Source organism: Pseudophryne corroboree, chromosome 4, assembly GCF_028390025.1.
Source record: "Pseudophryne corroboree isolate aPseCor3 chromosome 4, aPseCor3.hap2, whole genome shotgun sequence".
Taxonomy (NCBI): Eukaryota; Metazoa; Chordata; class Amphibia; order Anura; family Myobatrachidae; genus Pseudophryne; species Pseudophryne corroboree.
Genome location: NC_086447.1, coordinates 543,485,558 through 543,510,366, shown reverse-complemented (window position 1 = coordinate 543,510,366; position 24,809 = coordinate 543,485,558). Strand labels below are relative to the sequence as shown.

At 44.3% G+C, this 24,809-nt stretch overlaps 1 protein-coding gene across 1 annotated transcript in view; it reads right to left on the bottom strand.

Moving 5' to 3' along the window:
* The window catches only part of THEMIS (thymocyte selection associated), a 190,193-nt gene that overhangs the window by 142,461 nt on the left and 22,923 nt on the right, over nt 1-24,809 (bottom strand). The gene's annotated exons all lie outside the window — the stretch shown is intronic.

The following is a 24,809-nucleotide window of genomic DNA, read 5'->3' as shown; positions in this document are numbered from 1 at the left end:
ATTGATTGAAGGTGTGGAGGCTGGAAGAAGGCTTGTATGAACAAGTGGGTCATGAAGAATTGATAGAAGGTGTGGAGGCTGGAAGAAGTGTGACATAGCAAGAAAATAAGTAAATGGGCAGCACATCTTGAATGAGGGAGTAAGAGGAGGAGATCAGTGTGGATGAGAGCTGGTGGCCAATAAGGGAGCGGAAAGGGTGAGGACAGTAATTAGGTCAGAGATGTAGGAAGTAGTGGAGCACTTGAATATTTTCTAAATAACGGAGGAGGAGTTTAAACTGTATTTTATGGTGGATAAAAAGCCAGTGGATCAGTTTGCAGAGAGGAGGCTGAGGAACTGCAGGATTCTCGTTGGGAATGATAAGTTTATAGGTGAGCATTTTGGTGGCATCCATTGTGATAAAACACCTGATTCTAGTAATATTGGGAAGGTGAAAGCAGCAACATGGTGAGATAGTCTAAACATGGGGTGAAAATGAGAGGGGGAAGTTGAGTATGACATCCAGGTAGTAGACATGGGGGACAGGAGAATGTGGTACTGTCAAAAGACAGAGAGAAATTAGGGAAGGTGAAAGGGTTCTGAATGGGAGGGAATACAATCAGTTTAGATTAAGACATATTAAGTTTGAGAAAGCGCTTGGACATCGAGGAGGAAATAGCAGAAAGACTGGTAGAGACATGAGAGAGAGCAGAGAAAGTGTAAACAGGAAATGAATAGCTGCTAAAACAGACACTATGAGCTACGCAAAGACAGGGCAAAGTCAGTGTTTGTGTAGTGAATGTCCAACCGTACAAGACATAACTGTTCTTCTGGACACAATACACATTTGTCCATTGTGTAAGGATTTCTTTATCAAAGTAGGTGGCAGATGCACAAGCCATTCATGTTAAATCCAAGATGCATGCACATGTGCTAGCATTCTGACACAATTTTTATAATTTCACACCGCAGTGGCGGCTACTACCTTTTTTAGGTAGTGAGGCTGCCACTACCTATGTAGAGGATAGTCCCGTGTCCCAGCGCCTGCGCAATGGAGCTGACAGAAGCCAGGTCCTGGCACATGTGCATAAGCGGTGGCTTAAGTGCATGTGCTAAACCCAAAGAAGCCAAATTGGGTTGATGACCCGGCAGGGAGTGGCCTCCTACAGGAAGCCAGCTCTCTGCTATTTGCAGCCCGGTCTGGCAGTGCCGGAGGAAGGAAACACCTCCCAATGGGACTTCCTGTCCTGCAGGAGACTGGCAGGTAGGACTTCCATTAGGAAGTCAGTGCCAGCCACAGTGAAGTCCTACAGACTGCAACTGGTCTAGCTGAGATCACTGAAGTGGTAGATTTTATGTAGATTTCTCTTCTGTTAATTCGCTCTGCATTCTGTTAATTTATAAAAAAAATAAACTTATAACACATCTATTTTTTTAAAGCATTCTTAGCTTGCAGCATTTTTTTCACACCTGCCTAAACTATTGTACAGTATTGCGTGTGTGTGTGTGTGTGTGTGTGTGTGTGTGTGTGTGTGTGTGTGTGTGTGAGCAAAATGCCTACTGCACCCCCACCTCCCACCCACCTCCCTCCCAAGAATGAGATAATTTTATTTAAAAAAAAAAACCACTGGGTGTTACATTTTGTGGGGACCCCCAGGCAAGCTGTAGTGTGTGTGGAGGGAAAGGGCGGATGATGGACAGATGTATACATTTATGTACAGTGCTGGGGATGATATACACATATGTGTGTGTGTGTGTGCATACACAAATAAATATATATATATATATATATATTTATATATATATATATATATATATATATATACAAACAGAAAGTTCAGCACTCACCATAGCAAGCTCACTTATCCACCACAGCAAGCTCACTTATTATCTTAACTTTCTGTTTGTATATATTTGGGTTGGTGGCCATGGGCTGCATGCACCCCACCCTATGAGTGGTGAGTGCAGACATTGCACCCCACTTCTGGGGTGGCAAGTGCTGTGGTTTTCTAGATTTGTTTGTATATTGCGGGGTTAATCTTTGGTTAACTCTTATTAACCGTGGTCACAGGCCTTTTCATGCACCCCTGTGTAATCTCATTTGTTCTAAACCTGTGTCAGCTGCTCCTTAGTAATTTATCAGCCAGTGTCAGGTGACTAATGTACCTTTAAAAGCCATAAGATGCATGGCGAATACACATTAAACCTAGTGGGCATGTGTGCAGTTATATTATGTGTGATACAGTTGCCAGGTTTTAATTTTTGAGACTTGGTGATAGTGTAGGACCTGCATGAAGGTGGGGTACCTTGGCGAGCGGTTTGCAGGCTTCCGTGCATTGGCCAATTCACTAACTAAACCCCCATCATTTATTTATTGATATTGTGAGGATAAGTGAACTTGCTATGGTGAGTGCTGAACTTTCTGTTTGTATATATTTGGGTTGGTGGCCATGGGCTGCATGCACCCCACCCTATGAGTGGTGAGTGCAAACATTGCACCCCGCTTCTGGGGTGGCGAGTGCTGTGGTTTTCTAGATTTGTTTGTATATATATATATATATATATATAATTCAGAGGGGGCACTCTCCAGACTTTTCAACATGCACAAGTGTTCATTTATTTATAATATACTTTACATGATCAGCATAGTGACAAAGGTTGTCCTCAACCTTTGTCACTATGCTGATCATGTAAAGTATATTATAAATAAATGAACACTTGTGCATGTTGAAAAGTCTGGAGAGTGCCCCCTCTGAATTATTATATATATATATATATATATATATATGTATATATATATAGCAGAGGTAGTGCGGGCGGCACTCATGCAGACTCAGCAGCGTAAGTAAGATAAGTCACTTTAATGAAGCCAACATGTTTCGGGGAACAAGCTGAGGACGGGGCTTGTTCCCCGAAACATGTCGGCTTCATTAAAGGGACTTATCTTACTTACGCTGCTGAGGCTGCATGAGTGCCGCCCGCACTACCTCTGCTATTTATTTGGGATTCTGCATCTCCAACTGGGAAGGCACCTCAGCCGTTGCCATTATTACTGAGTGGAGTGCCGGGCCATTCCTGTTTGCATATAAATATATATATATATATATATATCCACGCACATGATAGTGGCACTCACTGTCCTTTTTACAGCCACCGGGGTGCCCTCCTTCTAAGGTATAGCCAATTCAGGTTCTCTGGGGCGGATTGCTGCTCCACTCCTCCATGCAACAAGAACCAGGCGGCACTCCACGGGTTTTAAACAAATACAAGTGTATTAAAAGTTCAAGGCATTACATGCATAGTGGACACCAACGTTTCAACGCCACATGGGCGTTTTTGTCAAGGTGCTACACTGTGATGTGCAAAACAAACCCTATAACTACTAACGTTACTGTTGTCTTTTCTTACCTTATAAAGGTGTGTGTGTACTGCTGTCTCCTCCCCATGTCGGCGTCCTCCTCGGGCCGGTAGTCGCTTCCGCTGGCACTTCCGGGTTGTCGCAGCGGGCGTGATGACGTCAATCACTGCGTTCCCTATGATTGGCCTGCGTGCGGCTGTTTACCGTTGCCTGGGTCACCGTTGCTAGGGGATCTAGAAACAGGAAAGATAATCATGTATAGATTAAATTGATAGAGTGTCTAAGCTACGTAAGTGATCTATCACTATTGTGACTAAGAATCGCATTACCACCACCTGATAAAAACAACTGATAAAAACAACTAGGGAAAGTCCTGACCACCTATATTATATTATAGATGGGGATTAGCTTTACTAATAAATTTCGCTATAGGGTTGAACCCACTTGGGTTGTGTCCCCTCTGTTATTAATGATACTGGTATATGTACAGTTGCCCTAGACTACAGGGGTACCAGAACTATATACTATGTATAATAGGCCTACTCTGGCCCTAACTTTACATATGCATACAGTGTATGGAAGAAACACTTCTTTAGAGGAAATGGAAAGGGTTGAAGGAAGTAGGACAAAGAAGAAAAAAGTGGGGAAAGCATATCTAGACAATACTGTTTGGTAAATTAATGTCCATCTACGGTCTTAGTACAACAGCAGACATCTCATCCTATCATAGATACACATTCCACTGGATTTGTTCATTCAATCCCTTGGGGGTTAGGGTATCCAACTCGTAAATCCACTTGGTTTCCCTCTGGGACAAGATCTTCCCTCTGTCTCCCCCTCTGCTCATTTTTGGGATGTGGTCTATGATGATGTATTTGAGTTGACTCAGATGGTGGTTAGCTTGCTTGAAGTGTCTCGCCACTGGTTGGTCTTTGCCCTTTCCGTCCAGGGTGGCTCTTAAAGCCGAGCGATGTAGTGCCATCCTCTCCCTGAAGGTCCTTGTCGTTTGACCCACATACACCAGGCCACACGGGCAGATAATCATATAGATCACGTATGAGGATGTACAGGTGACGAAGTGATTGATGGCATATTCCTTGTTCGTATGTGGGTGTTTGAATTTTTGTCCCTGGATCATGTAGCTACATGTTTCGCACTTCAAGCATTTAAAACAGCCCTTCTTATGGATTACCACTGGTTTCTTCGACACATCCAATTTGACTAGTTGATCCTTGAGGTTACGTCCTCTTTTATATGAGGGCATAATCGTTTTTCCTTTGAAACACGGTGTTGTCGGGTCCGATGAAACCAAGGGCCACAGGGCTCTGGTGGCCCTCGGGAGCACCAAACTAGCCGTCGAGAACTCCGTGATTAGAGGTATTCTATTTTCTGCCTGAGGTTTTTGGTACGGTATCAGGAGAGATTCTCTGGGTTTTTCCAAGATTTCACCTTTTAACTGCATCAGCTGTTTTTTAGGGTATCCTCTTTGGAGGAATCTATCCACTACGAAATCTAATGCCGGTTCCACCTTTTCTTTTCTGCTTGTAATCCTGGCTGCCCTCATTAGTTGTGATTTTGGCAAGCCCCTTTTCAGGGCTGGTGGGTGGAAGCTATTGTGCAGAAGGAGTGTATTGCGATCTGTCGGCTTGTTATACACATCTGTAGTGATCTTGTTATTGATAATGGAAATCTTAACATCCAGGAAATTTATCTCCTTATGGCTCCAATTCGCTGTTAATTTCACTGGGGAGTTCTTCTTGTTTAGCCCTTCCAATAATTCTTGAAGCTCTTTTTCAGTGCCTCCCCACAAAAGGAGCAGGTCATCAATGTATCTGCGATACATACATATATTATTGCTAGTGGACGGAGAGGCCCAGAAGAACTCTTTCTCCACAGCAAACATATATATGTTGGCGTACATTGGTGCTACATTTGATCCAATAGCACATCCTGTGAGCTGTAAATAATATTGTCCGTTGTGCAGAAAATAATTATGTGTCAAGACAAACTGTAGTAACTCCAAGAACAAAGGGATGCTTAACGCCTGAAAGTCATTCTCCTCTAGGAATTTTTTCATAGCCTCCATCCCCGCCTCATGGGGAATGATTGTATAGAGGCTTTTAACGTCCAAGGTACAGAGGATGGTATTATCTGGTACTTCTCCCAGTTCCTGTAAAATAAGCAAAAGGTGCGTTGTGTCCTTCAAATATGTATTTTGAGTCGAAACCATGGGCTGCAGGAGGTAATCCAAATACTGGGAAATCGGCTGTGTTAGAGACCCCCTGGCCGATATGATGGGCCTGCCTGGGGGGTTGGCACTGTCCTTGTGGACCTTTGGGACTGTGTAGAAGATAGGTGAGATCGGGTATGGTTGTACCAGCGCCTTATGTATCTTTTGATCCAGTAGACCCTTAGACAATGCTTCCTTCAGAATTGTATCCAGTTTCTTCTTATATTGGGCTGTGGGATCACCCCTCAATTTCTTATATGTTCCCATATCTCTGAGTTGACTGTCTATTTCTTCTATGTATCTTGATTTATCCTGAATAACTATAGCCCCGCCTTTATCTGCGGGGCGAATCACTATGTCTGGATATTCTGATAGGTCCTTGATTGCTTTCTCCTCTTCCCTGGTGATGTTACTATACATTCGGGGTTGTGCTCCCGCAAATTTCTGTATGGAGTCATCCAGCAGTCTCGTGAAGGTTTTTACTGAGCTTGCTGATGCTTGTGGGTCAAACGTAGATTTTGAAGATTTTGACAAAAATGTATTAATTTCTCTATTTGGTTGATACTGGAAGTATTCCTTAAGCCTAAGGGATCTCGAAAAGCGGTATTCCTCCACCTTCCATTTAAAGTGATTATGCTTATTGGTGGGGATAAATGAAAGTCCTTTATTCAGCACCCCTTCTTCTGTTTCTGTCAAGGTTCTTTGCGATAGATTAAAGATTATTTTTTCTTTCTGGAGGCTGCTTTTGGCGGTTTTGCGGAGCCTTTCATTTTGTCCCCCTCTCCTGGTCGGGTGGTTTCTAGTTGTCCCACTTTCTTTCTTGTACTTACCCCTAAAGGGGCAGGACCTGGGGCCTGGGTTTCATCCGAATCCATGATATTGAAGTCGCTATCACTGTTTGAGGATGCTGGATTTCTCCGTGTTCTATTCCTTCTTTCTCTCCAGGGGATTTGTTTTCTAAACCCCCCTCCCTGTTCATTATCCATACCATGCATCCACCTATACACTCTGTTTTCTTCATAATCCATATTTACAGTCTGAAGTTTTTTCTTTTTAAAGCTAATCAGCTCATTTTCCCCATAATCCCCATCTATAATATAATATAGGTGGTCAGGACTTTCCCTAGTTGTTTTTATCAGTTGTTTTTATCAGGTGGTGGTAATGCGATTCTTAGTCACAATAGTGATAGATCACTTACGTAGCTTAGACACTCTATCAATTTAATCTATACATGATTATCTTTCCTGTTTCTAGATCCCCTAGCAACGGTGACCCAGGCAACGGTAAACAGCCGCACGCAGGCCAATCATAGGGAACGCAGTGATTGACGTCATCACGCCCGCTGCGACAACCCGGAAGTGCCAGCGGAAGCGACTACCGGCCCGAGGAGGACGCCGACATGGGGAGGAGACAGCAGTACACACACACCTTTATAAGGTAAGAAAAGACAACAGTAACGTTAGTAGTTATAGGGTTTGTTTTGCACATCACAGCGTAGCACCTTGACAAAAACGCCCATGTGGCGTTGAAACGTTGGTGTCCACTATGCATGTAATGCCTTGAACTTTTAATACACTTGTATTTGTTTAAAACCCGTGGAGTGCCGCCTGGTTCTTGTTGCATGGAGGAGTGGAGCAGCAATCCGCCCCAGAGAACCTGAATTGGCTATACCTTAGAAGGAGGGCACCCCGGTGGCTGTAAAAAGGACAGTGAGTGCCACTATCATGTGCGTGGATATACAAGGGACCTGTAAGGTCTGAAAGAATAGAGGCACCGTTCTATCTTTACAATTAAGAGAAACTGTTTATTGCAATTAATATCTTGCTATTACCATAATCTACTCACGCTACAAGGGAGCGTACCTGAATCACCGTAAGGTGCAGGGAGACTGCCAGAAGAAGTACATCAGTTGCAGTATAAAACCATGGATATGGCAGCAGCCCTAGTGGATTCATTTGGATTTACACAGGAACAGGCAGGAAAAATCCTGTTCACAGAAGATGAACTTACAAGCCAAGATAACATCACAGTGGAAGAGATCTATCATAACCTGTTACGTTTAAAAAAGAAGGAAGTAGACTATCTGCTGCATGGTACATCTCTATCAGATTATTATAGAGCCAAACACATCCCAAGGGGATTCCGGGTCAGGAACACCCCAACCATAGGACGCAGCAATCCAGATTTTTGTTATAGATGGATTTCCATTCTAAACAAATGTAGCATGGATCTTATGCTATTAGTTACGGAGGAAGCAGGCAAAGAATTGAGGAAATTTAGAACCAAAATACAAGAGTACACGGAAGCTAACCAGGAGATATTGAAGGATAGCAAACACCAAGAAACCTGGGAGAAATTGGAGGTACAGATCAAGAAATACAAAAATGAGCTGATTAGCTTTAAAAAGAAAAAACTTCAGACTGTAAATATGGATTATGAAGAAAACAGAGTGTATAGGTGGATGCATGGTATGGATAATGAACAGGGAGGGGGGTTTAGAAAACAAATCCCCTGGAGAGAAAGAAGGAATAGAACACGGAGAAATCCAGCATCCTCAAACAGTGATAGCGACTTCAATATCATGGATTCGGATGAAACCCAGGCCCCAGGTCCTGCCCCTTTAGGGGTAAGTACAAGAAAGAAAGTGGGACAACTAGAAACCACCCGACCAGGAGAGGGGGACAAAATGAAAGGCTCCGCAAAACCGCCAAAAGCAGCCTCCAGAAAGAAAAAATAATCTTTAATCTATCGCAAAGAACCTTGACAGAAACAGAAGAAGGGGTGCTGAATAAAGGACTTTCATTTATCCCCACCAATAAGCATAATCACTTTAAATGGAAGGTGGAGGAATACCGCTTTTCGAGATCCCTTAGGCTTAAGGAATACTTCCAGTATCAACCAAATAGAGAAATTAATACATTTTTGTCAAAATCTTCAAAATCTACGTTTGACCCACAAGCATCAGCAAGCTCAGTAAAAACCTTCACGAGACTGCTGGATGACTCCATACAGAAATTTGCGGGAGCACAACCCCGAATGTATAGTAACATCACCAGGGAAGAGGAGAAAGCAATCAAGGACCTATCAGAATATCCAGACATAGTGATTCGCCCCGCAGATAAAGGCGGGGCTATAGTTATTCAGGATAAATCAAGATACATAGAAGAAATAGACAGTCAACTCAGAGATATGGGAACATATAAGAAATTGAGGGGTGATCCCACAGCCCAATATAAGAAGAAACTGGATACAATTCTGAAGGAAGCATTGTCTAAGGGTCTACTGGATCAAAAGATACATAAGGCGCTGGTACAACCATACCCGATCTCACCTATCTTCTACACAGTCCCAAAGGTCCACAAGGACAGTGCCAACCCCCCAGGCAGGCCCATCATATCGGCCAGGGGGTCTCTAACACAGCCGATTTCCCAGTATTTGGATTACCTCCTGCAGCCCATGGTTTCGACTCAAAATACATATTTGAAGGACACAACGCACCTTTTGCTTATTTTACAGGAACTGGGAGAAGTACCAGATAATACCATCCTCTGTACCTTGGACGTTAAAAGCCTCTATACAATCATTCCCCATGAGGCGGGGATGGAGGCTATGAAAAAATTCCTAGAGGAGAATGACTTTCAGGCGTTAAGCATCCCTTTGTTCTTGGAGTTACTACAGTTTGTCTTGACACATAATTATTTTCTGCACAACGGACAATATTATTTACAGCTCACAGGATGTGCTATTGGATCAAATGTAGCACCAATGTACGCCAACATATATATGTTTGCTGTGGAGAAAGAGTTCTTCTGGGCCTCTCCGTCCACTAGCAATAATATATGTATGTATCGCAGATACATTGATGACCTGCTCCTTTTGTGGGGAGGCACTGAAAAAGAGCTTCAAGAATTATTGGAAGGGCTAAACAAGAAGAACTCCCCAGTGAAATTAACAGCGAATTGGAGCCATAAGGAGATAAATTTCCTGGATGTTAAGATTTCCATTATCAATAACAAGATCACTACAGATGTGTATAACAAGCCGACAGATCGCAATACACTCCTTCTGCACAATAGCTTCCACCCACCAGCCCTGAAAAGGGGCTTGCCAAAATCACAACTAATGAGGGCAGCCAGGATTACAAGCAGAAAAGAAAAGGTGGAACCGGCATTAGATTTCGTAGTGGATAGATTCCTCCAAAGAGGATACCCTAAAAAACAGCTGATGCAGTTAAAAGGTGAAATCTTGGAAAAACCCAGAGAATCTCTCCTGATACCGTACCAAAAACCTCAGGCAGAAAATAGAATACCTCTAATCACGGAGTTCTCGACGGCTAGTTTGGTGCTCCCGAGGGCCACCAGAGCCCTGTGGCCCTTGGTTTCATCGGACTCGACAACACCGTGTTTCAAAGGAAAAACGATTATGCCCTCATATAAAAGAGGACGTAACCTCAAGGATCAACTAGTCAAATTGGATGTGTCGAAGAAACCAGTGGTAATCCATAAGAAGGGCTGTTTTAAATGCTTGAAGTGCGAAACATGTAGCTACATGATCCAGGGACAAAAATTCAAACACCCACATACGAACAAGGAATATGCCATCAATCACTTCGTCACCTGTACATCCTCATACGTGATCTATATGATTATCTGCCCGTGTGGCCTGGTGTATGTGGGTCAAACGACAAGGACCTTCAGGGAGAGGATGGCACTACATCGCTCGGCTTTAAGAGCCACCCTGGACGGAAAGGGCAAAGACCAACCAGTGGCGAAACACTTCAAGCAAGCTAACCACCATCTGAGTCAACTCAAATACATCATCATAGACCACATCCCAAAAATGAGCAGAGGGGGAGACAGAGGGAAGATCTTGTCCCAGAGGGAAACCAAGTGGATTTACGAGTTGGATACCCTAACCCCCAAGGGATTGAATGAACAAATCCAGTGGAATGTGTATCTATGATAGGATGAGATGTCTGCTGTTGTACTAAGACCGTAGATGGACATTAATTTACCAAACAGTATTGTCTAGATATGCTTTCCCCACTTTTTTCTTCTTTGTCCTACTTCCTTCAACCCTTTCCATTTCCTCTAAAGAAGTGTTTCTTCCATACACTGTATGCATATGTAAAGTTAGGGCCAGAGTAGGCCTATTATACATAGTATATAGTTCTGGTACCCCTGTAGTCTAGGGCAACTGTATATATACCAGTATCATTCATAACAGAGGGGACACAACCCAAGTGGGTTCACCCCTATAGCGAAATTTATTAGTAAAGCTAATCCCCATCTATAATATAATATAGGTGGTCAGGACTTTCCCTAGTTGTTTTTATCAGTTGTTTTTATCAGGTGGTGGTAATGCGATTCTTAGTCACAATAGTGATAGATCACTTACGTAGCTTAGACACTCTATCAATTTAATCTATACATGATTATCTTTCCTGTTTCTAGATCCCCTAGCAACGGTGACCCAGGCAACGGTAAACAGCCGCACGCAGGCCAATCATAGGGAACGCAGTGATTGACGTCATCACGCCCGCTGCGACAACCCGGAAGTGCCAGCGGAAGCGACTACCGGCCCGAGGAGGACGCCGACATGGGGAGGAGACAGCAGTACACACACACCTTTATAAGGTAAGAAAAGACAACAGTAACGTTAGTAGTTATAGGGTTTGTTTTGCACATCACAGCGTAGCACCTTGACAAAAACGCCCATGTGGCGTTGAAACGTTGGTGTCCACTATGCATGTAATGCCTTGAACTTTTAATACACTTGTATTTGTTTAAAACCCGTGGAGTGCCGCCTGGTTCTTGTTGCATGGAGGAGTGGAGCAGCAATCCGCCCCAGAGAACCTGAATTGGCTATATATATATATATATATACACACAATTGCAATACCATGGGGTATTTGAGTGGACACCCCAGCGGCTGATTATTATGAAGATGTGAGTGCAACATTTCTGTATCTATATATATATTAGTGATGTGCACCGGAAATTTTTCGGGTTTTGTGTTTGGATTCGGTTCCGCGGCCGTGTTTAGGATTCGGACGCGTTTTGGCAAAACCTCCCTGAAAATTTTTTGTCGGATTCGGATTCGACAAAAAATTATGGATTCGGGTGTTTTTTTACAAAAAACCCTCAAAAAGAGCTTAAATCATAGAATTTGGATGTAATTTTGATCCCATAGCATTATTAACCTCAATAACCATAATTTCCACTCATTTTCAGTCTATTCTGAACACCTCACACCTCACAATATTATTTTTAGTCCTAAAATTTGCACCGAGGTCGCTGGATGGCTAAGCTAAGCGACACAAGTGGCCGACACAAACACCTGGCCCATCTAGGAGTGGCACTGCAGTGTCAGACAAGATGGCACTTCAAAAAAATAGTCCCCAAACAGCACATGATGCAAAGAAAAAAAGAGGCGCACCAAGGTTGCTGTGTGACTAAGCTAAGCGACACAAGTGGCCGACACAAACACCTGGCCCATCTAGGAGTGGCACTGCGGTGTCAGGCAGGATGGCATTTCAAAAAAATTGTCCCCAAACAGCACATGATGCAAAGAAAAATGGAAGAAAAAAGAGGTGCAAGATGGAATTGTCCTTGGGCACTCCCACCCACCCTTATGTTGTATAAACAGGACATGCACACTTTAACGAACCGATCATTTCAGCGACAGGGTCTGCCACACGACTGTGACTGAAATGACTGGTTGGTTTGGGCCCCCACCAAAAAAGAAGCAATCAATCTCTCCTTGCACAAACTGGCTCTACAGAGGCAAGATGTCCACCTCATCATCATCCTCCGATTCCTCACCCCTTTCACTGTGTACATCCCCCTCCTCACAGATTATTAATTCGTCCCCACTGGAATCCACCATCTCAGGTCCCTGTGTACTTTCTGGAGGCAATTGCTGCTGGTGAATGTCTCCACGGAGGAATTGATTATAATTCATTTTGATGAACATCATCTTCTCCACATTTTCTGGAAGTAACCTCATACGCTGATTGCTGACAAGGTGAGCGGCTGCACTAACCACTCTTTCGGAGTACACACTGGAGGGAGGGCAACTTAGGTAGAATAAAGCCAGTTTGTGCAAGGGCCTCCAAATTGCCTCTTTTTCCTGCCAGTATACGTATGGACTGTCTGACGTGCCTACTTGGATGCGGTCACTCATATAATCCTCCACCATTCTTTCAATGGTGAGAGAATCATATGCAGTGACAGTAGACGACATGTCAGTAATCGTTGGCAGGTCCTTCAGTCTGGACCAGATGTCAGCACTCGCTCCAGACTGCCCTGCATCACCGCCAGCGGGTGGGCTCGGAATTCTCAGCCTTTTCCTCGCACCTCCAGTTGGGGGAGAATGTGAAGGAGGAGCTGTTGACGGGTCATGTTCCGCTTGACTTGACAATTTTCTCACCAGCAGGTCTTTGAACCTCTGCAGACTTGTGTCTGCCGGAAAGAGAGATACAACGTAGGTTTTAAATCTAGGATCGAGCACGGTGGCCAAAATGTAGTGCTCTGATTTCAACAGATTGACCACCCGTGAATCCTGGTTAAGCGAATTAAGGGCTCCATCCACAAGTCCCACATGCCTAGCGGAATCGCTCTGTTTTAGCTCCTCCTTCAATGTCTCCAGCTTCTTCTGCAAAAGCCTGATGAGGGGAATGACCTGACTCAGGCTGGCAGTGTCCGAACTGACTTCACGTGTGGCAAGTTCAAAGGGTTGCAGAACCTTGCACAACGTTGAAATCATTCTCCACTGCGCTTGAGTCAGGTGCATTCCCCCTCCTTTGCCTATATCGTGGGCCAGATGTATAGGCTTGGATGGCCTTTTGCTGCTCCTCCATCCTCTGAAGCATATGGAGGGTTGAATTCCACCTCATTACCACCTCTTGCTTCAGATGATGGCAGGGCAGGTTCAGTACTGTTTGCTGGTGCTCCAGTCTTCGGCACGCGGTGGCTGAATGCCAAAAGTGGCCCGCAATTCTTTGGGCCACCGACAGCATCTCTTGCACGCCCCTGTCGTTTTTTAAATAATTCTGCACCACCAAATTCAATGTATGTGCAAAACATGGGACGTGCTGGAATTTGCCCAGATGTAATGCACGCACAATAGTGCTGGCGTTGTCCGATGTCACAAATCCCCAGGAGAGTCCAATTGGGGTAAGCCATTCTGCGATGATGTTCCTCAGTTTCCGTAAGAGGTTGTCAGCTGTGTGCCTCTTATGGAAAGCGGTGATACAAAGCGTAGCCTGCCTAGGAACGAGTTGGCGTTTGCGAGATGCTGCTACTGGTGCCGCTGCTGCTGTTCTTGCTGCGGGAGGCAATACATATTCCCAGTGGGCTGTCACAGTCATATAGTCCTGAGTCTGCCCTGCTCCACTTGTCCACATGTCCGTGGTTAAGTGGACATTGGGTACAACTGCATTTTTTAGGACACTGGTGACTCTTTTTCTGAGGTCTGTGTACATTTTCGGTATCGCCTGCCTAGAGAAATGGAACCTAGATGGTATTTGGTACCAGGGACACAGTACCTCAATCAAGTCTCTAGTTGCCTGTGAATTAACGGTGGATACCGGAACCACGTTTCTCACCACCCAGGCTGACAAGACCTGAGTTATCCGCTTTGCAGCAGGATGACTGCTGTGATATTTCTTCTTCCTCGCAATGGACTGTTGGACAGTCAATTGCTTACTGGAAGTAGTACAACTGGACTTCCGACTTCCCCTCTGGGATGCCGATCGACTCCCAGCAGCAACAACATCAGCGCCAGCAGCAGTAGGCGTTACACTCAAGGATGCATCGGAGGAATCCCAGGCAGGAGAGGACTCGTCAGACTTGCCAGTGACATGGCCTGCAGGACTATTGGCATTCCTGTGTAAAGTGGAAATTGACACTGAGGGAGTTGGTGGTGTGGTTTGCAGGAGCTTGGTTACAAGAGGAAGGGATTTAGTGGTCAGTGGACTGCTTCCGCTGTCATCCACAGTTTTTGAACTTGTCACTGACTTCTGATGAATGCGGACCAGGTGACGTATAAGGGAGGATGTTCCTAGGTGGTTAACATCCTTACCCCTACTTATTACAGCTTGACAAAGGCAACACATGGCTTGACACCTGTTGTCCGCATTTGTGTTGAAATAATTCCACACCGAAGAAGTGATTTTTTTTGTATTTTGACCAGGCATGTCAATGGCCATATTCGTCCCACGGACAACAGGTGTCTCCCCGGGTGCCTGACTTAAACAAACCACCTCACCATCAGAATCCTCCTTGTCAATTTCCTCCCCAGCGCCAGCAACACCCATATCCTCATCCTGGTGTACTTCAACAGTGACATCTTCAATTTGACTATCAGGAACTGGACTGCGGGTGCTCCTTCCAGCACTTGCAGGGGGCGTGCAAATGGTGGAAGGCGCAAGCTTTTCCCGTCCAGTGTTGGGAAGGTCAGGCATCGCAACCGACACAATTGGACTCTCCTTGGGGATTTGTGATTTAGAAGAACGCACAGTTCTTTGCTGTGCTTTTGCCAGCTTAAGTCTTTTCATTTTTCTAGTGAGAGGATGAGTGCTTCCATCCTCATGTGAATCTGAACCACTAGCCATGAACATAGGCCAGAGCCTCAGCCGTTCCTTGCCACTCCATGTCGTAAATGGCATATTGGCAAGTTTACGCTTCTCATCAGACGCTTTTTAATTTTGATTTTAGGGTCATTTTACTGAACTTTTGTTTTTTGGATTTTACATGCTCTCTACTATGACATTGGGCATCGGCCTTGGCAGACGACGTTGATGGCATTTCATCGTCTCGGCCATGACTAGTGGCAGCAGCTTCAGCATGAGGTGGAAGTGGATCTTGATCTTGTTATGATTCCAGCACTCTGGTCTGAGGAGATCTTATTGCAAGGACCGGAGCACTGGAACGTAATGCTGGGAAAGGGGAATGGAAAGGGAATAGCCCCTGGTGCCCTATCTCCGTTGTGCTGTCAGTACACTCTTGCGAGACTATGGTTGCTTGGGCCCATGGCAGCCGCGTTTGAAGGGCGGATTACGTCTGCCCAACTTCGATGCCCCCTCAGGTCTTAATGAGAGACAAAGAGTGTACCGAGACAGGGTGATAACAAGGGGCCCTCTTACTGAAACAACCAAAAGCCAGGGGCTACTAACTAGCCTAAAACTAAATGTATGTGCGGTTTGCCGCCAAAGGAAAAGAACAACAAAGGAAATGCTGACCACACGCCCACACAATACTTGTGTACCGGCGGTGACAGCATAAGCAGAACCCTCTGCAAAACACCAGTGACAGAAATAATAATGGAATACAGCGGCCTAGGCCGACGGACGCGGCAGAGCCGCTACTCACGGAACCGGTACGAATACTGGCAAACGGACAGGAACTCCCAATGCTGCTGACACAGACTCTTAGAACTGGAGGACAGGCAGAATCCCAAACAAAAGACCGGTGGACACCAAGAAGCCAGAAACTTGACCAGGCACAGGCAAAGGCACTGGACCTCAGGACAGGAACGCCTCACGGCAGGACACGGGATCAGACATAGGAATCGACACAGGGACTGACACAGGAATCGACACAGGAAGCTCAGGAACTAGCAGGAACCAAGCTCAGAACTCAAGCAGACTGGATACCCAGAAATATCACCAGCGTCTGTGAATTGCAGTCAGCCAGCATATAACAGAGAGGCCTAATTAATAATCTCATGCAGCTGCCCTGTTGCATGACTCCAAACTGACAAGATGCAATTAGCAGCCAGGTGAGGCTGAACACATGGGAACAAGCTGCAATTACACAGACTCACCAGTGGCAGCAGACAAGAGTATTCTAAAACAGAGCAACAGGAAATCCTGGCATGCAAGACAACTTTATAAACATAAAATAGGAATGAACCACTACCTGTGGTTCATAACAGATCTTTCCCTATTTTAACCTCCACATTTTTGTTCTCCATTTTTTAATGTGTGGAATTATATGCCAGTATCAATAGCAATGGCCTACTACTATATATACTGCGCACAACTGAAATGCACCACAGTTATGGATGGATAGTATACTTGACGACACAGAGGTAGGTAGAGCAGTGGCCTTCCGTACTGTACTGCTATATATACTGGTGGTCACTGTCAGCAAAACTCTGCACTGTACTCCTCCTATATAATACTGATGGTCCCCAGTCCCCACAATAAAGCAGTGTGAGCACAGATATATGCAGCACACTGAGCACAGAAATGGAGTGTTTTTCAGGCAGACAACGTATACTGGTGATCACTGGTCAGCAAAACTCTGCACTGCACTGTACTCTTCCTATATAATATACTGGTGGTCCCCAGTCCCCACAATAAAGCAGTGTGAGCACAGATATATGCAGCACACTGAGCACAGATATGGAGTGTTTTTCACGCAGACAACGTATACTGGTGGTCACTGTCAGCAAAACTCTGCACTGTACTCCTCCTATATAATATACTGGTGGTCCCCAGTCCCCACAATAAAGCAGTGTGAGCACAGATATATGCAGCACACTGAGCACAGATATGGAGTGTTTTTCAGGCAGACAATGTATACTGGTGGTCACTGTCAGCAAAACTGTGCACTGTACTCCTCCTATATAATACAGCTGCTCCCCAGTCCCCACAATTAAGCAGTGTGAGCACAGATATATGCAGCACACTGAGCACAGATATGGAGTGTTTTTCAGGCAGACAACGTATACTGGTGGTCACTGTCAGCAAAACTCTGCACTGTACTCCTCCTATATAATACAGCTGCTCCCCAGTCCCCACAATTAAGGAATAAGCACAACTATTTTTGCATCAAGATTAATAAACGGAGAGGACGCCAGCCACGTCCTCTCCCTAACATTTTCAATGCACGAGTGAAAATGGCAGCGACGAGCGGCTGCTTATATAGAATCCGAATCTCGCGAGAATCCGACAGCAGGATGATGACGTTCGGGCGCGCTCGGATTAACCGAGCCATACGGGAGAATCCGAGTATGCCTCGGACCCGTGTAAAATGAGTGAAGTTCGGGGGGGTGCGGTTTCCGAAGAACCGAACCCGCTCATCACTAATAAATATATATATATATATATATATACACACACACATATGTATATATATATATGTGTATATATACACACACATATGTGTATATATATACACACACATACATATGTATATACACAAATATAAATATAATAAATATATATTCATACACACACACACATATATATATATATATATATATATATATAAAATTTGCACCTTTATGGCTGCACAAGGAGTCCCAGCGAAGCAGGGGGGGTGCCTGCAGTCTGCTCTGTAGCCGCAGTCCTTTCGCAGACAAGGGCAGGATCAGCCAGGACTCGGAGCACACTATGTTCACCCTGGAGCACTCCTGTGATGTCACCAGGGGGATGGAGACCCGGGAGGCAGCAGACGGGCAGGGACTCTGGCATCCAAAAAAATATCAGAGGTGAGTGGAGCTCCGTTATCGGACAAGAGCTTAACAGAGGCGGCGGACAGTGGCATCAGGTGGGGGTGCGGCCAAAGCGGCGGACAGGGGTGCAGACAGAAGCAGCAGTCAGGGGTGCAGGCAGAAATGGCAGGTGGAGGTGCAGGCAGAGGCGAGCAGCCGCAGCTGGAGGGACAACCATTCAGAGCCTCAAACAGATCAGGGCAGGAGCCGGTGATGCTGGTGAGAAATGTGTCTGCTATATTTGCAGGTCATTCCCCCATCCTTAATTTTTCTGACAGGCAGCCACAGCGTGCCACCCCCTCAAGTCCTGCCGCCCTTAGGCACCTGCCTAAAGCTGCCCAATGGAAGCGCCGGCCCCGGATGTAGCCACACTCATCGTGGCTACATCTCAGCTCAGTCACGTAGTGTTAGGTGCGACCATGTGCACCTAACAGCTGCAGTATGCACATATTTTAGATGTGCGCGCTGCTCATTAGCATGAGTAGGATAGGCTAAATATGTAGCTCGGCGCAGCCATTTCACACAGAACACCATGGGGAGAGGGTGTGAGGTGGGCTGCAGTGTGGGATATGAGTCACACTCATACCCCTTTCACATCGCAAAAATAACCGGGTTATTCCCTGGTTATTGCTATGTTGACCTGGGTCGAGGTGCGGTGTGAAAGCACCAAAGTCAATAACCTGGGTCAACCGACGCGGTATTTCAACCTGTGTTACAAGAAGGGTTATTCCCGGGTCTGACCTGAGTTATTGTGCATGTAAAAGCTACAGACCCGGGATATTCAATCAGGTTGTGAGAAAATAGTGCTGGTTGGCTGTTTTCATGTCAGCTGAATGATGCTTGCACACAGAGACCCCTCCTTTTCTTTACTGTATAGTAACCTCATTATTGTGAGCCAAGAAAGTCCTTTTAAAATGACATCACACTGTTTTAATATGGGCAACCCGGGTTGAGTAACCAACCCTGCAATAACCCGGGTCCGACCCTATTTTGCGATGTGAAAGGGGTAAAAGTGTCATTAATCATCATCAAAAAATGGATAGCTGCAATCAATCATCTTACATTTTCTTAATTAATCTTTTTAAAATAATTATTACAATGTTAATACCCAGGGATTCGTGACAAGATTGTACTGAAATAGAAACCAAAATTGCAAATTCCAAATCAGCCTGCACCATCTTAAGTTTTCTGAACCAAATATCATCTATATTAACTAATCAGTCATCTTACATTTTCTTTGATCATTAATCATTTAAATCAATCAATCAATCAATCCAATCAATCCTTTACCTGCCTTTCACTGCACACATACTCTACGTCCATTTCCCTGTACTGCCCTCGGGCCTCTGATCTAGTTATTGATAAATTTATTATTATTTTATTTATTTATTAGCAGTTTCTTATATAGCGCAGCATATTCCGTTGTGCTTTACAATTAGAACAACAATTATAGAACAAAACTGGGCAAAGACAGACAGACAGAGGTAGGAAGGCCCTGCTCGCAAGCTTACAATCTATAGGGAAATAGGCATTGATACACAAGGATAGATGCTACCTGTCACATAATGGTTCCCCAGGTTGCTAGGTTCTTAATGGGTTGTATATGATATGATCACCCAGCAATGTTGGAAGACAAAATGTGAGTTTATGTGGACTGTACAGAGGGGATGTAACTTGATAGGGAAGCTGTGAAGGTTATGTGTGTGGGTCTGAAATTTGGTAGGCTTGTCTGAAGAGATGAGTTTTCAGAGAACGTTTAAAGGTTTGGAGACTAAATGACTAAATGAAAACATTCTTGGTTTCTATGGGGTCATATAGATTATTGAACTGCCATCCTGTCTGCCACTGCTGTGTGGCAATGTTTCATAGATGTGCTGTAGTCTTTTAAAATTCTGTGTGTTTGTGCCGCTGCTCTGTCACTTAGTTTAGCCAACTAACCTTTGGACAATATTGGTGAACAATAGTGTGAACTGTGAGGTGGTCAAAATTGACTGGAAATGATTGGAAAGTAGTGATGTGCACCGGAAATTTTTCGGGTTTTGGGTTTTGGTTTTGGATTCGGTTCCGCGGCCGTGTTTTGGAGTCGGACGCGTTTTGGCAAAACCTCCCTGAAAATTTTTTGTCGAATTCGGGTGTGTTTTGGATTCGGGTGTTTTTTTACAAAAAAACCCTCAAAAACAGCTTAAATCATAGAATTTGGGGGTCATTTTGATCCCATAGTATTAATAACCTCAATAACCATAATTTCCACTCATTTTCAGTCTATTCTGAACACCTCACAATATTATTTTTAGTCCTAAAATTTGCACCGAGGTCGCTGGATGACTAAGCTAAGCGACCCAAGTGGCCGACACAAACACCTGCCCATCTAGGAGTGACACTGCAGTGTCAGACAGGATGGCACTTCAAAAAAATAGTCCCCAAACAGCACATGATGCAAAGAAAAAAAGAGGCGCAATGAGGTAGCTGTGTGACTAAGCTAAGCGACCCAAGTGGCCGACACAAACATCTGGCCCATCTAGGAGTGTCACTGCAGTGTCAGACAGGATGGCAGATTTAAAAAATAGTCCCCAAACAGCACATGATGCAAAGAAAAAAAGAGGTGCACCAAGGTCGCTGGATGGCTAAGCTAAGCGACCCAAGTGTTAAACACCTGGCCCATCTAGGAGTGGCACTGCAGTGTCAGACAGGATGGCACTTCAAAAAAATAGTCCCCAAACAGCACATGATGCAAAGAAAAAAAGAGGCGCAATGAGGTAGCTGTGTGACTAAGCTAAGCGACCCAAGTGGCCAACACAAACACCTGGCCCATCTCGATCAAAATCGTTGATCTTTGTCAAGGCATAGTGTGATGGCCTCCTCTTCCAGCCCTTTATACCCTTATATGGATGGACAGTATACTTGATGACCCAGAGGTAGGTAGAGCAGTGGCCTACTGTACCGTACTGCTATATAGTATATACTGGTGGTCAGCAAACTGTGCAAAACTGAAATGCACCACAGGTATGGATGGATAGTATACTTGACGACACAGAGGTAGGTAGAGCAGTGGCCTACTGTACCGTACTGTTATATATTATATACTGGTGATCAGCAAACTGTGCAAAACTGAAATGCACCACAGGTATGGATGGATAGTATACTTGACGACACAGAGGTAGGTAGAGCAGTGGCCTTCTGTACCGTACTGCTATATAGTATATACTGGTGGTCAGCAAACTGTGCAAAACTGAAATGCACCACAGGTATGGATGGATAGTATACTTGACGACACAGAGGTAGGTAGAGCAGTGGACTACTGTACCGTACTGCTATATAGTATATACTGGTGGTCAGCAATCTGTGCAAAACTGAAATGCACCACAGGTATGGATGGACAGTATAATAGTTAAAAAATTACGTATAATACTGGTGGTCACTGGTCAGCAAAACTCTGCACTGTCCTCCTACTATATAATACTGCTGGTCCCCAGTCCCCACAGTAAAGCAATTAGCACACTGAGCACAGATATTTGCAGCACACTGAGCACAGTCAGATATGGAGCGTTTTTCAGGAAGAGAACGTAGATATTTGCACTTGCAGCACACTGAGCACAGATATTTGCAGCACACTGAGCACAGATATTTGCAGCACAATTTGCAGCCCACTGAACATAGAAACTGAGAGGACGCCAGCCACGTCCTCTCACGATCATTTCCAATGCACGAGTGAAAAATGGCGGCGACGCGCGGCTCCTTATATAGAATACGAATCCCGCGAGAATCCGACCGCGGGATGATGACGTTCGGGCGCGCTCGGGTTAACCAAGCAAGGCGGGAGGATCCGAGTCTGCCTCGGACCCGTGTAAAATGGGTGAAGTACGGGGGGGTTCGGATCCCGAGGATCCGAACCCGCTCATCACTACTGGAAAGTAATGCTATTGAATGTTAATAATAATGTAGGAACTAAAACAGGCCCAAATAACATAACTTTAGCTGTTTTTATAATTTTTATGGTTTGTTTTTTTAAATAAAAAAAGCCAGATCCAAAACTAAAACCAAAACATGGGGGGTCAGCACACATCTCTAATGATAGATAGATAGATAGATAGATAGATAGATAGATAGATAGATAGATAGATAGATAGATAGATAGATAGATAGATAGATAGATAGATAGAAACAGAAAACAATGCTGTCAATGAAGTGGTGATGGGCTGCTGTCAGTGAGATGGTGATGTGCTACAGTTAGCATGGTGGTAATGTGCTGCTGCTGCTGCTGCTGTTGCTGCTGCAGTGAGGCAGAAATGTGCTACAGTCAGTGAGGCAAGGATCTTTTCTGTGAGTAGAGACTCTGTGAATGATGGTGGTAATGTGCTGCTGCTGTAGTGAGGCAGAAATGTGCTGCAGTCAGTGAGGCAAGGACCTTTTCTGTGAGTAGTGACTCTGTGAATGATGGTGGTAATGTGCTGCTGCTGCTGCTGCTGCTGTTGCTGCTGCAGTGAGGCAGAAATGTGCTACAGTCAGTGAGGCAAGGACCTTTTCTGTGAGTAGAGACTCTGTGAATGATGGTGGTAATGTGCTGCTGCTGTAGTGAGGCAGAAATGTGCTGCAGTCAGTGAGGCAAGGACCTTTTCTGTGAGTAGAGACTCTGTGAATGATGGTGGTAATGTGCTGCTGCTGTGGTGAGGCAGAAATGTGCTGCAGTCAGTGAGGCAAGGACCTTTTCTGTGAGTAGTGACTCTGTGAATGATGGTGGTAATGTGCTGCTGCTGCTGCTGCTGCTGTTGCTGCTGCTGTGGTGAGGCAGAAATGTGCTGCAGTCAGTGAGGCAAGGACCTTTTCTGTGAGTAGAGACTCTGTGAATGATGGTGGTAATGTGCTGCTGCTGTGGTGAGGCAGAAATGTGCTGCAGTCAGTGAGGCAAGGACCTTTTCTGTGAGTAGAGACTCTGTGAATGATGGTGGTAATGTGCTGCTGCTGTGGTGAGGCAGAAATGTGCTGCAGTCAGTGAGGCAAGGATCTTTTCTGTGAGTAGAGACTCTGTGAATGATGGTGGTAATGTGCTGCTGCTGTAGTGAGGCAGAAATGTGCTGCAGTCAGTGAGGCAAGGACCTTTTCTGTGAGTAGAGACTCTGTGAATGATGGTGGTAATGTGCTGCTGCTGTGGTGAGGCAGAAATGTGCTGCAGTCAGTGAGGCAAGGATCTTTTCTGTGAGAAATGACTGTGAATGATGCTAGTGTTTACAGATGTGGAGAGATACAGCTATGGTTCTGTGATGAGGTTTTGGTGACAGTTGGAAGTACTGTAGTTCAGGTGACTGAACATACTCTCAACCACCTGTTCACTGTTCTTAGAAACACACAGGTGGGAAGTAGAAGTGGCATGTGGGCCATTTGATTCTAACACATTTATCCTGTATTCCTGCAAAACATTACTATAAAGTAACTTCCAGACTGGAACACTTAACCAATTTTGGATCATGATTTGAAACTACCAAACTATTTATGAAATTGTGTGTGGAACTGATATTTTGCTCTTTTCAACACAATTGCTGCCTATACATTTGGGAGCACCATTACTTTAAAACATCTTCCAGATAGGAACAGTTAACCCATTTGGGATTATGATTTAAAACTACCAGAGTATTTGTGCAAATTGTGGATACTGCATTGAAATATATGACTGATATTTATATTTGGAACTGAAAAATATACTTCAGTATCCCAGAATTCCTCTTATTTCACCAATTTTAACAATTTGTATTTGTATAATTATGATCTATTGTAATTCTCTCTTTAGTTTCACTATAAAAGCTTTGGAACTGCAATCATTAAACCCAGCCATTATATCCAATGATTAACAGGGTAGTATCCTATCCAAATATTGGAAATCACTCTACAACTGGCTGATAGATTTATTACTCATTATATCTCTATTTGTGATCCACATCGCATAATTGAACTGTTTGTATCTACTCACATTTAATAATAAACTGTGTAACAATAATTTAATAACCCACTGTAGCGTGTCCTTTGAAATCTGTATCTTTACTGGGAAAAGATGCTTAAGTAGAGAAAGCGAATGTTCTTCCAATTTTTTAATGCATATAAATAAAAAATCAATGTTTTACTGAAACAATAAAATTTAAATCAAAAGCGTTCCCCTACAAAAAGAGTCTTCTTTCTTTCTTCAGTCGCTAACATAGTCAGCTAATTAGTTATACAAAACCAAACTTGGCTATATAATTCTGTATACAGTTCTGATCTAAAGGCTCTTTTTCTATACCATAAACACATACAGTACCTCACTATTGCTCTATATTGTTGTATCCCCCTCTAAGTAAATTAAATGAAGACATGCAAACCTGAAAACAGCTTTATGTTAACTATTTTGCTATCCACAATAATATTATAGCATAATTTTTTTTATATAAACATAAATCTAATAAACAACTTTGATGATAGCTACCCTTAAAATTAGAATGGGATCCGGTCTGAAGATCGACACTGTCTAGGTCGACAATGTTTAGGTCATCCACTATAGGTCGACAGTCACTTGGTCGACAGGGTTTATAGGTCGACATGTGCTAGGTCGACAGGTCAAAAGGTCGACATGAGTTTTGTTTTTTTTTTTATACATTTTTGAACTTTTTCATACTTAATGATCCACGTGGACTACGATTGGAATGGTAATCTGTGCCAAGCGAAGCGGTAGCAGAGCGAGGCACCTTGCCCGAAGCATGGCGAGTGAAGCGA